The sequence below is a fragment of the Schistocerca gregaria genome, chromosome 8, assembly GCF_023897955.1.
Source record: "Schistocerca gregaria isolate iqSchGreg1 chromosome 8, iqSchGreg1.2, whole genome shotgun sequence".
NCBI lineage: Eukaryota > Metazoa > Arthropoda > Insecta > Orthoptera > Acrididae > Schistocerca > Schistocerca gregaria.
In genome coordinates this window covers 281,325,385-281,340,781 of record NC_064927.1, presented here as the reverse complement: position 1 = coordinate 281,340,781, position 15,397 = coordinate 281,325,385, and the positions used below count along the sequence as shown (strand labels likewise).

Below are 15,397 nucleotides of genomic sequence, written 5' to 3'. Positions count from 1 at the left end.
AACCAGCGGTTTGAAAGAAACGCAGTATGAATAATATTATACTGGAGCTAGGACAACTCAGTACCAAGTTAATTTACTGGTTTAAAACATGTACTAATGGCCGCCAGCCTATCAGACAATGAAACTGTGAAATATTGGAAAAGCAGAAGTATGAATTTTGCCTACTTTCTTGCTACTGTTTAATTTGGTTCTTCAAGTAAATATTACTCCACTTAAACAATGTTGGACTACACCCTTATACATTACGTTTTTAAAAGAGAAAAAGCCCAGTAGGTAGCTTCAATGAAGCTAAAAAGAATGTCCAGGACGGACCTTTAGGAAACCACTTGCCATAATCACCAAACTTAAAAACTAAAATACCTAGATACTAAAGCACACACTTTCTAAAGTGAGCATTTCACTTCAATAAAAACTCTTTCTTACTGGAATTTACTTTCAAAAGCTATTACTCTTTGAACTAATTCTGTATAGTCATTTAACAAATTATAGTAACTTGGCTTCACTCTAATTGAAGTTTACATAAGAAAACTTTTACTATAATAGTTTGCAATATTTAAGAAAACGTTTTTATTGTTTACATAAAAACAATTTTAAAGGTGCCTCTTTACATTAAGTTGGGACTTCATAAGTCTGTAAATCAGGATACTCAGATTAATCAAACACCAGGAAGGAACCCTGTAAAGTCTATGATTGGGATGAAATAACAGGGTGAGCCAGTTTCTCTAAAGTTCAAGAATGACAATTAAAACACGCTGTACAAAAGTAAAAATAGAAAAAAAATTTATATGGTGGCTGTAGGCTTGGGTCCGGCGAACAATTGTGACGGCTACACTACCCAAAGTATCTTGCTGTATGGGCTCAATTTCTCTTCTTGGCGTCGTATAATTTTATATACAGTAGCCCAACAACTCGTAGCTATGCCGTTAGCTGTTTGCAGTCTTCATCCGAGGCATTTTTGTGCAAATTTACAGGCAAAGCTTCTCCTGATCCACAAAGGTGTTGCGTCCATCACTGCTGTCTATAGACTGTGTGACTTACTTTCCGCACTAGCTCTAGGTAGCGCGCCAGTTCGTCCTTGCCACCTCTTCCACTCCCCAGAGCCACTTTCGTTTCAAACAAAAGTACACTGGTTTTTGCATAACACCTATTTCTTACACTGTTCCTAAGCGTGACCATTTCTTAAATTGTCAAATTTTCGTCAACATGAAAAATTTATACACACAAATATTTTTAAATACAAAATGTCATCAGAAAATTAGTTAATGTCGTAAACAGTTTACATAGTATTTTACATACATTACTCTCATACAATGGCAAGAATTTAAATCCCCAGTATCGTATACTTAACTTTACATATACAGAAATTATTGTCCCAACATGCGAAAATTTTAAAGCAAAAAATTATAATAATTTAAATGAACCATTAAAAAATAATGCTATAGTGCGCGACACCATGTCAGGGCTCAGAAAAAGCTGTTGCCGTAAATTAAGAGCCTGACGCTCGAAGTGTCTTCCGACGGATACAGATCGGGGGCATTAGCTGGCCAAGACATCAACGTGAGTTCACTGACATGCTCCTCACACCACTGCAGCACTATTCTGCCCTTGTGACATGTTATACTGCTGGAAGAGTCCTCTCCGTAGGGCAAGAAATCAAGCAAGAAGCGACGAAGTTGGTCCTCAAAAATCACGTAGTGCACACTTTCGATTACTGCCATTGGTCTCATCTAAGCCCAAGTCAACGTACCCCATGCCATAATTCTGCTCTCACTGGCTTGCATCTCTGGCATGTTTCAAGCAGCCATTTGCCTGGATGACGGCATCTAAGGACAAAACCAGCGACCTGGTGTAACAAGAGATGCGATTCATTTGACTAGGCCACGAGTGTGTATTGATCCACGGTAAAAGCTCAGTGATGCTGTGTCCACTGCAGTCGCAATGGACGATGTCGTTTGGTCAACACAGGTGCTAAGGAGCACCACGTTCAACAATTGCCGTTGAACTGTGTGTTCCGAAAGACACGTGCTTGCTGCAGCATGTTATGCGTCGTAATCAGAATAACACAGGCACTGCAAGATCGTATGTATCTGCCGGTATCGAGCAAGCGACTTTCAAGTACAGCGTCTGACCTGTACGGGAATATACATATTGGATGTAAGAGTACGAGTCGTAGACACAAGGTTGACGATATATGGATTTTGGGTCTGGCAGTGAGTCTTGCAGGGATAGCCAAATGGTAAGGAGACCGCTAGCGATAAGCACGAAATCCGGGTTGGAGTCCCGGTCCTGCACAAATTTTCATTGTCATTCCATTATACAGCTGATGGTTCTCATTACACGCAACTGCGAATACATTAAAAGCATTGTCAGTTTTGTCGCAGGCAGCAGCCCATCGTACTTTATACAGCGAGCAGTCCTCCGATCTCAACGCCTTGTGATCACACGTGGACGGCCAATACCATGTCGCCTACTCGTTATATCATTGTCCTTCAGTCGCTTTCTGCAGGTGCTCACTACAGTAACACGTGAACTGCCAAACATCTCCGTCATTTCAGACATTCTCTTTCCCAGGTTCAGGACCACTGCAATCTCATTTGTCAAAGTCGCTTCTATCAGTAGATTTCCGCATTTGCGGTCCGTATCTTCGCTATGATCACTACCTGTTCCTGCTATATTCCTTCCTTACAGCATCACGTGACGGCAACACTATGCGAAAGTATTCAGTCTCGCTGTGGGCAGTGGTCATATTGTTTCGGCCCATCGGTGTACGTACACAGTGTATTAATCACGAACCCGCTTAATCTTTAAGGCATGGAACCAATGACGCTCAGAACGAGGCGCTTTATGCGAGGTGGAGCTGAAAAATAAGTTTCCCCTGTCGACTGTGGTCAGAGTTGTGTGTGAAAGGAAAGAAAGAGAATGAGACGTTAAAGATAAGGCACATCTTTATTTTTCTACATAATTTCCAAGTACGTTGAGACATTTGTCATACCGCTTTATAAACGTCAAAATGCCTTCCAGGAAACAATCAGGGTGTTGCATACGGAAGAAACGTCTTCTTCAAAGCAGGAAACAGATGGAAGTCACTTGGTGCGAGATCTGGACTGTAAGGCGGGAGGTGTAGGCACTCACAACCAAGAGTTGCAATATGCTTTTGCCGTCGCCATGTATGGTCTCGCATTGTTATCCAACAGCAGAACACCAGATCTGAGAAGGCCAGGCAGCTTTTTCCGAATCAGCTCTTTCAATTTCGACAGAGTGGCACAGTACCGCGAAGCATTGATGGTTGCATCCTCCAGAACGTGCACCAGTAAAACTCCTATGGCGTCCCATAAACGGTGAGTAGCAATTTACCTGCAGACGGAGTGCTTTTGAACTTCTTTCGGACAGGTGATGACGGATGTTTCCACTCCATGGACGCGGTCTTCGATTCGGGCGTGTAATGGTGGACCCACGTTTCATCCCCCGTCACAATTCAAAACAGAAGGTCAGTGCCAGGTTCATGGTAACGCACGAGCTGTTCCAGGCTGAACGCCATGCGTTGTTCCATGTGTGTCGGGGTCAGTCGTCGGGGCACACATCGTGCTGACACCTTCCTGTATCGAAGAATGTCGTGGATGATCTTGTGAGATCGCTCATGTCCGATTCCAAGTTCTGCCGCTACTCCATCGATGGTGACACGCCGGTTCGCTTTAATCATGTCATCCACCTTCCTGACATTTGCATCTGTAGTGGCCGTGAGCGTCCGTCCAGGTCTCTGTTTGTCCTGCACCTTCTGACGTCCATCACTGAATAGCTGGCACCATCTCCGCAACATTTGCCTCGACATAACACCTGACCCATACACCTCAAGAAGGCGGTTATGAATTTCGGTGCCTGAAACTCCAAGTGCCAATTCATAGCTGATAACACCTCTTACTACCGCCCTTGACCACGACTCTAGAACGAACCTTCTCTTCATAGTTGCGGGAAAAGACTGAGCAGCTGGCTTCCGCTTTGCGCAAGCACGGCGACAGCGCCATCTGCTTGATCACTTTCGACCTGTACCCAATGGTCTATCGGTGTCTTGCACGTGCGCGTTCACCTACAGTGTCATCTTTCGTCCATGTCACACAACTCTGCCCACAGTCGACAGGGGAAACTTATTTTCCAACTCCCCTTAGTATAATGGACCAATGAGAGATTGCTCTTGCAACGAGCTTATACGAAATTTTTAATCTACTCAGCATTAAAAAAAAAAAAAAAAAAAAAAAAAAAAAAAAGTTGTAAAATGTAAGACAGCCAACCAAAGTTTCAGTTCTCTCATTCTTTTCTTTCTTCGTTTGTTGAAGTAAAATGTAACCACAAATTTATTGAAATTTTTCTTCTAACTCTAGGCTGTCAGGTGATGATAAAATTTTGTATGTGTACATTTTGAATCACGTCTTCTGACTGCAGCCTACTTTCTCTATTTGTTGTACATATTACTCCAATCTCTGTCTTCCTCTACAGATTCTACCCTTTACAGCTCCATGTAGTTCCATGGAATTTATTGCCTCATGTTGGAACACCTGTCCTACCAACCTGTCCCTTCTTCTTGTCAGTGACTTCTACGTCTTCGTCTCTCCGCCGATTCTGCAGAGAGCCTTCTCATTCCTTGTCAGTTCACAATATATCCATACAGTCAGGATTCTCATCCTGTGTGGTGCATCCTTTGTTACGACAAAATCATAACCTAGCCATATGTGGAGTTCGGTGGTCTGCTGGACTGATGGTACTTCTACACGCGTAAGGCTCGAGTTCGGTTCTCACTTCAGCTGACCATTTTTAACAGGCTCAGACAGACTCTCATCGCCCTGGAAACGCCAAATGAAGGACGTAGTGTTGCACTGTCTTTCCTAGTTCGCACCAAACGTGTCGTCACTTCGCTGCTGACTAGAGGAGAGCAGACAAGTCATGGCAATCTGAAACTGTCAGCAGTTAGCTTTCTTACTCTTCAAATTTAAATTAAATTAAGGAACAAGTCATGTAATGTCAAAAGACATTTATTAGTTACTGTATTTCAACTTGACATGGTGAAAATATGCGCGCTGAGGTGGGATATGAATTTAGATCGTCAATTTCGTGAAGTGTTACCATTTCATAGCAATACAGTTCTATCGTTATCCCCCAGCGTTACAAATTCCCCAAGGTCTCCATGAAAGGCGAGTGTCTGGCCCGTCACAAAAATTTTCAAGTAATTTCAGGCTGTAACTGGCTCTGGCAGGCATATTGAACACGTCGTAACCTATATCCCAAATCTGTAGTGACATGTTCAATAAAGTGTGTGCACGCCGTAATTTGTAATTAATTAACGTTTTTTTTACATGTAGTTCAATAATTGTTATCCTTTATATCCATGTGTCATAGCGGACACAGGGTAATTTCTACTGATACGCCGTTGATGTGCACGATCCCACTCACTGCTTGACGCTGTTAACTGCGACGTTTCTAGTTGTCACTGGTTATTTCATTAGCCAGTTTATACAAAACCACTCGCCTTTCGAATGACGGTTTCGATAACATTTTAGGGAGCAAGAATACTTCGAATTATCATACAACCTTGGGAGTCCAGTCATTCATGCTAATTCGCATATTCACAAATAAATATATTATGACAAAGTGTTGCTGAATGATTTGTGTGACACAATTAGAGGAATTAGTTGTCTCATGTACTAACGTTAGTTTCAAAACATTTACTCTTCCTAAGGTAATTATTTTGTTGTTTATTCCTTAATTAGTTTATCTCACGCACAAGGACGTTAATTAGGAAGTAAGGAAACTAAATAATTCTTGAGATTTGTCCTATTATAATATTTTTGATGTGACACTGTAATACACGTGGGTCTACAAGCGTTGAGGACTGTGTCTTATCTAACAACGTATATTTACAGTATCGTGGTGATTTACATTTGGACTGATTATCATACAGAGCTGTGTTCTGTCGTGGTAATGTGTGATAACCATTTTATATAGTCAGACGACTGTTCCGAAAGAAATTAGAGGACCCGCTAGAAAGATACGTCGTATAGGGTGCATGCAAACCATGCCGAACGCAATTCATGTCGTTCAGATACTTTTAAACATGACAGTACATCAACAACTTTGTGTAGCAACTTTTCCCAGAGAGTAAATCGGTTAGCAATGAGTGTTTGTACGGAGAAGAAATGAGTATGCTAGTTTATCTGTCTGTGATTGGCCTCCATAGGATTAACAACTGCTATGATATTTGCCAAGAAATTAATTCAGGGGTAAGAAACTTTATTTCGAACGGTCTGCTTGTTAGTGCAAAAAGCGAATCCGTGAAATTTACGATGAAGTAAACTTCTAGTGTGCAAAGATGTCGCTAATGGAGATTGTGAGCAGCAGCAGGATATATGTTACTAGACTGAACTAAACTTTCTCACTCGAGGTGAGAGGTGTGCTTTGCTACAGTAGAAAGTGATGGGTTCAGTTCGTTTTCGGTTTAATAAACTTTGCGATCCTCCTGCAGAAATACACCTCACTTACGAAACATTTTAAATCAGAAGAATCTTTTAATCGACATGTTACTGAAATCAATTCCTCTAACATTTCTATTTTCTGATAGATTTTTCAGAACTTGCAGGAAAGCATCTAGAACAAAATGCTAAGCTATCGAAGAGAGATGAGGTTTTTTTTCAGATGAAGTGGAGCTCGCCAGATAAGAACTACCGTTTAATTGGGAGTCGATCGATGTGTCCGCCTGCCAAACATCACAGTAAGAAGATTACAGACCACCTCCTCAGACATAATTAGGTTTGAATAAGAATTTTCATTTTCTTTCAGAAGAGAAGCGTCAACAACGTTTTCGTAACCAGTAATAATACCTGAGAGTGAATAACAGTTCTAAAAGGAGATTCAATATAAAAGTTATTTCATTTCAAAACTGTTTGACTCTCAGATATTAGTATTACGTTAAGTTCATTTATTTTGAAGAATTTCCTCCTATAATTCTGTAATAACGGATAAGTCTATAATGTATACGAACAGGAAAAATGTAAAACAGGAAACATGAAGCATTGCAGCCACCCTCAGACGAAACATATACGTGTTTATCAGAGTGTTCTCGATGTATTCTGTTAATAGACAGTACAGTACGTGAAAAAGGCAGTACTAGTACCTTGAATGTATTGTTAAAAATGCCAACACCACAACCATGGCAAAGTGTAGAACAACGCACCGTCCACTGTTACTACTTCCTCGGCTGTGATTTTAGCAACAAACTCCATCTGAATATAGACCAGAGATTCGTAAAATAGTCTCTTCTTCTCATGTTCCGAGAAGAAATAGTCCTCTGGTGTCATGTCTGGTCCTCTTCGAAGAGGACCTCCGTTACTGATCTCTTCTTGTTCTCGCTGCACCTAACTGTGATTCGTAACATCAAATACGAAGTGCGCTGTCATGTAGAAACTACTTAAGATGGCGAATCAACAGCGGAACATCTTGTAGGAAGTCTGGTAAGATACGCTCAAGAAACTTTTTTACACGACTCCGCTCCGTTAATCGGGAAGTCTGTTAGGTCCAGCAAATTTAATTTTTTTTTTTTAATTTGATCCTTGTATCTTGGTAATTAACTGAAATAGCGAGAACGTACTGCCGTTTGTTTCATAAGTCCAGCTCACTGTTCGTCTGGGTGAAAACAGATTACAATGTCAATCGGTGAAGAGTTCGTGGAAGTTTGCCCGCTAAGCGAGTCTGTTTGGGCGTGTCGATTGTTGTATTTTCGTCTAAGCTGCTGCTCTGGCACGACCTATTGTATTTATTAGATTAAATTTAATATTTATTCATACTCTCAAAGAGAAATAAAATTGGTTTTTAGATTTCATTGTCAATGGCATTTCATCTCACATGTAACTCTCTTTCTGCAGTGCAGTTTCTTAACAAATTAATGGTATTGAGGTACTGTATATATTCAAGCTTTACGATTTGATGGAAAATTTTGCTAGATTCAACGGCTGCTACTTTTCTCTGACGTTATTAACTGGTTGTCTTTCTCCACCCTGTATATCGTGGACAGTAACGCTCCTACAACACTTCCGTAATGTACATTCGATGTCGACGCTGTATCTCTATGAGTTACGTACCAATAAATAATGAAGACTGTCATGTTTTTGTCAGTTAAAGATCACAATAAACCTATATTTACATACTGCACTAGCTGCCTACCATCCGTCATTTATTCCAGTATTCTATTAGTCCACCTCCTCTTCTCCCTCTCCCTGGCCACCTCCTCCCCCCCCCCCCCCCGTTACTCTCTGTCCATCTCCTCCTTCACCCTCTCTATCTATATCCAGCTCCTCTCTCCATTACCAAGCTGTCATCCCTTGACCAATAGGCGTACTCACACCCACAGTTTTTCTTTCCAGATAGTAAGAAACATTTGTGTCAAATTTGATTGAAATCGACCAGCAAGTTTAGGAGGAGAGTTTTACCTACGGTTCGCACTTGTCACATACATTTCACACATACTTATAGAAATATTTCATCTTTTATCTCTAGGGAATTTAGCATTGCAGTTTCTTTTCATGTATCTCAACGTTTGTGGCGTCATATCTCCTGAACTACGTGTGATAAAACGATGCAAGTTTGCAGGTACATGTAGAATGGACTAGTGTCACTAGCAAAAAAGGAGTCAATTAAAACGTCAGTTTTACTGCATGTACACAGAAAACGCAATATGCGATTAATGGTTTTCTTTTCATCTTTTCTTTTTTCTTGGGGGGGGGGGAGGGGGGGGGGGAAGGGAGAGAGACGGAGAGTCAGCGAGGAAAAGTCTCGTAAATGTTTGAAGTTATGTGTGAGGTTCGTTGCGAGCTGCCTTTCTTAAATACTTAATGAATGTAGTCTGACCATTTGCACTTCACTTCATGGACTGCGCTTCTTTTTCACCTCCGCCTGCATTCCTTTAAGAGGTGGGTGGTTCGTAGTCCCAGAGTGGGTCTTTACGAACGAAAATGTTATACAGGGTGGTTCACGACGATATGCAAATGTTTTAATATGTTATTCTACAAGTAAAACTACAGAAAAAAGTTCATACAAACATAGGTCCTCAAATGCTTAGTTGCAGAGTTACGGCTCATAAAAGATTTTGCCTAAAATTCAGCAACTTCGATAGTATGAAGCCATCACAAAACTATACGAGGTTAAAGTAAGGTACGATTTCCATTTATTTTGTTGTTATTGGTCTGGTGAATCTATAAAACATGTTCCAGGCGTGTATTTGAAGTAGTTTTCCAGAACATCCAGAGAAGCAAAGAAGTAATTTCGTAAAATTTCTAATTTATTAACTACTTGGCCCAATTTGTTTTCTAAACTCCAGACAATTGCACAACGTTTTCAACAGAAGTTGTAGAAAATTTAATTTTGGAAAAATTATGGTAATAATGTCAACTGAAACAGTATGAATGTTTCAGATAAGTTGCTTTTATTAATACCATAGCACACGTGAATTTATGTTACACTGGAAAAAACAAAACTCAGTGTCAGGGAAGTTGTACTGTGTTGTACAGTGTTACCAGTGTTTACTTGTAGAATAACATATTAAAATATTTGCATATCTTCGTGAATCACCTAGTATATACTAATTTTGGTTGAAGTCGATCCAGTGGTTTAGGAGGAGATGTGGAGCACACATACATACATACATACATGCATACATAGATACATACATATAATGGCGTGATGGAAGTCTCCGATTTTTTGGTGGAAATTCTTACAGCTTTTTAAATAAAACAAACGGTATTAACATTCTACATGTTCATTCTTTATGCCTACATATTTGCAACTCCCTGTCGTCAGATGGCTCCGAACTGAAGTGTGTAACATCGTGGCGTGTGCTGTAATCGCGTTTAGAATTGGGAGGGTTCGTTTACACATGGAGAACACTCTTCTTCTGCACTAAGATGAAAAACCACACACGAGCGCTGCTACATCTGCAACAATCCGACACCTCAGGTTCATTGTTACTGATCATCCTCTTTACAGTCCTGACAGGGCCTCAGCCGATTTTAATCTGTTTCTGAGACTTCAGAACACCTTCGAAGACTTCATTTTGACAGGGATGCTGTGGTGGAAACACCGGAGAGGTTGTGGCTCCGTCAATGAAGTCAGACATTTCACAGTGACTGTACGAACAAACCCCGTTGAGAGAAATGTGTTCGTCGCCAGGGTGGCTATGTTTGGAAATAAATAAGTAGAGATGGAGAATGTTAATAACGTTTGTTTTATTTAAAATTCTTATGACTTCCAAATAAAAATGGGAGGCTTTAGTTTTCAGCACGCCATCGTACTTAAATTCATTTTTATTATATGTTTGGATTTCTAGCATTAGCATTTTAATGGTGCAGATAAATTCGAAATATGCTTTTCTACATACGAAAACACCCATGAGTTAGTTACTTATGACCTATATAATCCTTATTATGTGTAGAGATCCTTTATTTTATTCATCAGAAAGGAACGCTACACTTCTCGCAGACAGCTGTTGGGTTTTTCTTTGAGTTCGTTGTATTGCATCTGGTTCTCTTTTCAACACAGGTGGACGTGTCCAATACTGTAGTGGCGAGAAACGTGCCTCTGAAAGCTACAGGATAAGCCAATAGAGGGGTTTCTTTTGGAAACTACTAATGTAGAAAGAGTTCTAAATGACGGTGCACTATAAACCGAGAGTTAAAAGAAGTAAATACTCATCACCTTAAGAACTGCTTAATTTATTTGTTGGCATATAATCATCATCGGTATCGCTTGACAATCTGCAGTTCCGAACTAAACAGGGTCTTCAAAGTCGCACCGGTTTGATGATAGACTGATTACTTCATACAGTACGGCTTAATAGAATACTGGCCACCCAGCTGCTCTAGTTCCGCGTGCCAAGCATGGGCGATGTGACACGACGGTTCCTCCCCTGGCAGCCACAGGCGGTGGTTGTCGTTGCGAAGTGCCATCATCTCCGACATGAACTAGCGACATCTGCTGTAGGAGGGCGTACTAAACAAGCAGCTGCTAAGTATTTTATGAAATGTGCGATGTGCAGCTGCCTATGTGTCCTGACAATGATAGCGGCAATAAAGGATATATACACACACATCTGTGAGTCATCCATTTCATAAAATATAATCAATATCTTCACCTGGTCCAACTGTTAAACGAGTGAATACATCTCTCCTCTTCCCAAAAAATGCTGCAGGATCAATTCCTGTAAAATCAATAGTTTTCTTCGAATGCCTAAGTTGACAAATTAGTAATGATTAAAGGAAGTTCTCACAAATTTTTCGAGTAATGTATACCATGATAATTTTTTACGGATATTTCTCAACATTACCTACAACATATATTTTGTAAAAGTTCACAACTTACCCCTTTTATGATCAATAACAACAAATATCAAGAAATGACGTAAATATGTCCAATCTATACAGAATTCTCAAGATGGATGTGTAACAATTTGTCGTTTCATAATTATTGATTATATTCACATTACCGATTTTGACAAGTAGTCATCTTTATATGTGCGGAAGTCACAAAAAGGTTTGTAAAATTACAGTCATATGTCTAAACTGTCTGAAGGTGGCAACTAATTACCGAAGCCATGTGAATATTTGACATATATTTAAGCGGCAGTGATGCAATGAATTACTGTACAAACATTTACAAAGTTTAAAATGCAGAACATCTTAATTGCCTAGATCGCCTACACACATGAAAATTATAATATGATGACTAGATATAGTTGTCAATGCAACCATTGTCAAACCATATTCATAACACACGCAGGTTGAAATAGAACTGCAAGTACCGGTAATAAACATATCACATAACAACTTGCACTGAGTAAGAGGCAAGCTAAATAATAAAAATGAGTGGTACCAGTAACCGGTTCTGTACTGATTATGATTCTACACCATTCTCTTATGAAACGCACTTTGAATAAAAGATGTACCAGTAAACACCTGCGTGGTTTGAGAATGGTTGCACTGGCAACTGAAAATAATCTATTCATAATAATTCAATTTTCTTGTATGTACGCGATCTAGTCAGTTATAAAACAGTCAATTAAAAAATTTCTGAAAAGAGGTTTTTTAAATTTTAACAAATTGCCCCCTCTAGCCCTAAAAATGTCAGGATTTTCTAATTTACAAAGTTCGATTAGTCCCAGCTGGCAATACATGAACTAAGAAAAAAAATTATCATGGCAAGGCGTTAGTTTCTATACTTGTTTCTGAAGCGTTACAAATCTTCGACGAGTGAGAATTGCAAGAAAATGCTATAAATATACAACAATGCATTGGAAACTTAACAAGTTTCTATAGAGGATTAAGATGTATTTGATTCTATTTGCTACTAACATCTCATAACTTAAAATAATGATATTCTGGTAGAGAATTATTGCAAGGAATACTTGAAGAGAAGACAGGTTTTGTATTCGCGTGTGACCTACAAATGTATGTTGTAATTACTTTACACTTCGTCAAATTTCCACGAAATACAAACTTTACGTGCTTAGACAAGGACAGCAACAAGCTCTCCGGCCTCGCTACTCCCGAAGGCAGAAGCAGAACTGCGCTTCTGACCAGGTAACCGCAGCTTATGTGCGTGGCGTGACTTGTTGCTCCCCGCGCGTCACCTTGTGTACGGAAAGTATCGATCGTGGAGTCGACAGCCGGCGGTCGCAGCTGAGTGCTACGGCACTCCTGGGTGCGTAACTTCCTTAACGAGCTAGAGGGCCGACTTATACGAGCCGCTGGATTAAGCACCCGGAGTGCCAAAAGCTCAGCAGGCGCTGTCCGGGAAGTTGCTAAGTCAATTTAAAATTCGCCGTTTGCTCACACAAGCTACCAGGGCGGTGTGTCTGCTCTCAGAGATCAGGTACGTTGCATATACCACGGCTCTGTACAGTGCCGGCGTAGCTGGTACTAACTAGGCTTTGAGAAACTGCGGTACGAAAACATCCACCTTCTTTCAGGCACAGTTCCAACGCATAAACACTTTGTCAGTTGCCATTGTTTAATCATCAAAAATTCTTCTAACACCAGCCGGAGCCTTCCATGAAAAGTAGAAAATATTTTAAAATAGGTAGTATAGACCAGTTCAAATAAAACATTCCATTTCAGAAGTGTGCCGTGTTTATCGGTTACGAGCTTCTTCCCCATGTCATCGTCTGGATATGTGTTTATACTAAACACGCCTCCTCCCGCCTTTTTCTCTGTCTGTCTACCTCATACTCCCACCTTCATCTATCCATCTCCCCCCTCCATGCTCTCTCGGTCCCTTCATCTCCACCTCTTCCTGCCTGTGTCCATTTCCTCCACTCCATGTGTTCCTGACCATATCTACCCTCTGACCATGTCTTCCTTCACATCTCCACCTCCCCCACTTCCTTCTGCAACCCACTACCCCTCCACATCAAACAACTGCCCCTTGCATCCCTTCTTCTTCTGCTCTTTCTTCCCATTGCCTCCACCCCCCTCACTCTGCCTATACCCTCCTGCTATCATCTCGACTTGTCCCCAGTCATGCACACTGGCGCATGTCGCTAATACAATACACTTCAATAAAACAGGCTGATACCACTCCTACAACACACCTGTCATGCTGACAAGTTGCGCATCAGGGACTTGAAAATCATTTATTTGGCCCAAACATATAGGCTACTGTGCAAAGCAGATCGATAAAGCAGGCAGATACCACTCTGACACAACACACCTGTCATACAGGACAGCCTGTATGTTGGGGGCCTGGAAAACCATTTCTTGCCTCTGACATATAGGCTAAAACACAAAGCAGGTTTATTTGTTGTTGATAATTCTTCCAGATTATATGGCTGTCGTCCATGGAATTATTCTATTCCTAACGTTTCCTCCTATACTGCGTTGGGCATCCTCAGAGGTATGACTGGTCCTGCTGAGTCCTGAGTTTATTTGGTAGGCCAATACTATTTCCAGACAACATCTCTATTGCTGTTCGAGCCAGGAGGTCATAAATCCCATGGTGCTGATACTTGTGAGGCCTACTGTTTCTGTGCAAGATTTAGTTGAAATCTATCCAGAGGTTTAAGAGGAGATCCCAGACATATACACTCTGGTATAGGAAAGAGACAGAGAAGATACAAATGTCAGACTGTAACCCAGACAAATACTTAAAGAAGGTGTTAAGCTACAGCAAAGATAATTTTTCACAAATTTTGCACCTTGTCAGAAGCACAACTATTTTCCTCAGTGCCAGCGATCATGTTCTTAGGTATGGGTCACTGATGCCACCAGAACGTGGCTGCTGCAGGACATGTGACTGCCACGAGTGCCACCATTGGGCAGCTAGGAGAGGGCATGAATGGTGGCAGTCAGTCTGCCGTACAATGAGGGACTGACATCACCCTCTAGAGAACAGTGTCAGCATTTGGATGGAAGCAGCTGGCGATCTTGAAGCTCATCGCCAGGGGCCAGGCATTGGCGCCACTGCCAAGGTTGTGTTGTGAGTGGATCGGGGTGAAGGTACTGGAGTCAGGAGAAGGCGGCGCCCTCAACTTCAGCCAGAGCCAGAGACCACTGTAGTAGTGGCTGACGAGTTCTGGGCCAGTGCCGGGCCGTTGTGTGTTGCACAGGTCACATTTATTTGGCGTCGGCGTAGCTGGTCCAAGGAGTAGTCAGTTCTTGGAGAGGCACAGAGAAGGCTGGTCTGCAAGGAGCCAGATCCCAGATTCCTCAAGGCAATAGTGAGGAGCAATACTGAACGGACAATGGCTATCATGTGGGAAGCTACCTGAGGGTGTGGGTGCTGTCTTCTCTGATCATGGGCACAACCATGCAATAAAGGTAAGGAATGCCCTCAGCAGATCACAGAACACACATTCAAACTGCTATGGAGTTACTGTTGGTATTCTGGTGACCTTGGATTCACGTCGAGCCACATATTATGCAAGTTGTGTAAAGGTGCATTAAATGCTGCCAGTTGTGATTCACTATGGTACAGAAATTTGTGTCCAGTGTGTAACAATTTCTTCGTTGAACGCGCATGAGGCGCACAATAATGTTATGTCTGTCAGGTCAGTATATGCTGGATGCGCGGCTGTGCTGATTAAATGTGAATCGAAACAGTGATTCTGTTCTGTAAACAGTGATTTTAAACTGTATCATAATTTTGTTGGTATCGAACCAGTGGTTCTCTCAAGTGTATTAGAGACTGTTGTCTTATGTGACTGATTTATTATATGTGTCACTGGATTGCAGATCATCTTGTGTATCCACACTAATAATGAAACTGTAAAGCCGTCAGGTCGGTCTGTTTCAACACGATAATCTCCAAACCTCCTTCGTGACTCTTTGTAGGTTTTTCACAGGTAATACGAGCGTAGCGTGAGGTATAA

At 41.2% G+C, this 15,397-nt stretch overlaps 1 protein-coding gene across 1 annotated transcript in view; it reads right to left on the bottom strand.

The window, feature by feature from the left end:
- Positions 1 to 15,397, bottom strand: part of LOC126285316 (uncharacterized protein CG3556-like) — a 597,333-nt gene that overhangs the window by 203,646 nt on the left and 378,290 nt on the right. The gene's annotated exons all lie outside the window — the stretch shown is intronic.